The following is a 2,500-nucleotide window of genomic DNA, read 5'->3' as shown; positions in this document are numbered from 1 at the left end:
AAAGGCCAGGACGGTATTCATGCCACAGTACTGCCAATGGTTATTGAGCCAACGGCCACGGCTTGTACGTGGGTTGAACGCACTGAAGGCACATTATGCTATGCTCATATGGCCCCCTCTGCTTCCCCAGCTCCCCTTGGTGGTAGGTCGGTGAAGGCGCGCGCTTCAGCCGACAGCCATGGGGTGTCAGCCTGGGTAATGACAGGGGCAAGGCCTAAGGACAGGCGGGTTATTAACTCCCTACCTGACCAAGCGTCTGTTGATGCTGCGGAGGAGCCAAGTTCAAACGTGGCTTCATACGCTGATTCAGGGGAGCCAGTTCTTGGTGCAACCCCTGCGGTCCCCTCCGGTCAACCAGCTCCCCTTGGCACTGATGCGGCGAATGCGCGCGATTCTGCTGACAGTGTCCATGTGGGGTCAGTCTGGATGTCTACGGGGGTAGGACCTAGGGTCAGGAGGAAGTTCGTACTACCACCCGACTTACGTTCGTCCGATGACGAGGACGAGGGAGGTGAACCTGTGTTCTGCGGGTCGCCCCCCGGAGAAATCACTCAAAGGAGCAGCATGCCAAAGCGTTCGGGCAACAAGCCCACAGAGGAAGGTTCTGAGAACGGAGCAGCTACCGGCTGTTCCGAAAATGCCGCCCCGGCTGACGCGAATATGACAGGCCACATATCAACCATGACAACGACATTCCAATGTCCAGAATGTACTGCAACCTTTGGTAGCAAGATTGGCCTGAGCCAGCATCGCCGGCATCGGCATTTTGAAGAATACAACGAAGATGTGAATCTGGCCAGACTCAAGCCCAGATGGAAAAAGGAGGAGGAGTACCTGATGGCAACTAAGGAGGTTGAATTAAGATCCCAGAAGGTCCGGGACATCAATGCACAGCTACTAAGAGCGTTTCCGCACCGCACGCTGCACAGCATTAAATCGCACAGAAGGCAGGAAGGTTACAAGAGGCTGGTGGAAGACCTACAGAACAGACTCTACCCAAGAAGCACTCAGGAGGTGCTAGCCGACATTGGGGAGCAAGCTGTTGAGGACGCCTCCCTGGTCATCCCCGAGGTAAATCACCGTGAGGTGATTGAGGCTGAGCTAAGAGGTCTAACAACAAAACCTCCGCCAAGAGCGTACCAAGCATACAAGCTATGGGAGCTTGCAAAGAGATTCCTCGACAGGGAGGATATAACGATAGCTCTTAATGCCTACCTAAGGGAGGTGTTCGCTTCGGACTTGCGTCCGCATGGTCGCCAACCTCTTCCACCTGTTCAAGAAAGTCGCAGGAAGAAAAAGAAGCGGGAATACGCCTTGACACAACAACTCTTCAGACGGAACAGGACACAGTGTGCAAGACAGATTCTGGATGGAGAGGCGGACTCCAAGGTGGAGGATCCCCAAGCTTTTCTAGAAGAATGGAGAGAGATCATGGAGAAAGTGGTGCCTTCATCAGTGTCTCCTGCTATCGAACGCCCGCACAAGGTTATCGATCCTGTGTTCCTTATCACAGAAATGGACATTAAGGCGGCAATGCCCTCATCAAGCTCGGCAGCCGGACCTGATGGCTTTGCGGCGAGGGAACTGCGGAAGGTTCCGCCAGTAATACTCCAGGTTCTACTTAACTTGCTCCTGCTGCTGAAGCGACTTCCACTCTTTCTCACCCAAGCACGAACGATCTTCATTCCCAAAGTTCCTGGTGCTTCAACAGCCTCGCAACACCGCCCAATCTCAATATCTCATGTGCTCCTTAGACTGCTTCATAAGATATATTTCCGAAGGCTGCTTGCTGACCTCGATTTGGACCTGCAGCAGAGGGCATTTTTGCCAGTGGATGGGTGTGCTGAAAACATTCTTCTCCTTGCGACAATCATTGATGAAGCGCGCAAGTCACTGCGACCCTTGTCTCTGGCCTCGCTTGACATTGCGAAGGCTTTCGATAGGGTTGTTTTGCCGGCAATCTTGAGAGCCTTACGCAGAAAAGGGATCTCTGAAGACTTTATCTCGTACATTGAAGACTTTTACCAAAATGCGGTAACAGTGCTGACATTCGGAGGCAAATCGCTGGTCGTCCATCCTACAGTGGGGGTAAGGCAGGGTGATCCCCTTTCACCGCTCCTGTTCAACTTAGTCATTGACGAGTTCTTGGCTGAGCTTGACCCCCAGTTGGTCTTTACCAGTGAGGGGATGAAGGTATCGGCCATGGCATTTGCGGACGATATTATCCTGACCACAGCTACCCACTGGGGCCTCAAGCAGCAAATTGATCGTCTGAATTCATTTCTCGGTGCCAGAGGACTTAAGATTAACGCGGCAAAGTCAACGACCCTAGTCATCGAGCCATCGGGTTGGCAGAAGAGGTCCAAGATCCGAACAGACATTGACTTCTTTGTGAATGGGGAACGTCTGGCAACGACGAACTGCACGTCTACATGGCGCTACTTGGGTGTACACTTCGGTGTCAAGGGCCTTGAGAAGGGTCTAGTAAGAAGACAGTTGG

The 2,500-nt window shown here is 52.9% G+C and overlaps 1 pseudogene; it reads left to right on the top strand.

Annotated features, from left to right (window-relative positions):
- The window catches only part of LOC142791848 (large subunit ribosomal RNA), an 8,356-nt pseudogene that overhangs the window by 3,267 nt on the left and 2,589 nt on the right, over positions 1 to 2,500 (top strand).

Source organism: Rhipicephalus microplus, unplaced genomic scaffold (assembly GCF_043290135.1).
Source record: "Rhipicephalus microplus isolate Deutch F79 unplaced genomic scaffold, USDA_Rmic scaffold_190, whole genome shotgun sequence".
Lineage (NCBI taxonomy): Eukaryota > Metazoa > Arthropoda > Arachnida > Ixodida > Ixodidae > Rhipicephalus > Rhipicephalus microplus.
Note: the sequence above shows the minus strand (reverse complement) of the source record. Positions and strands in the feature narration are given on the sequence as shown.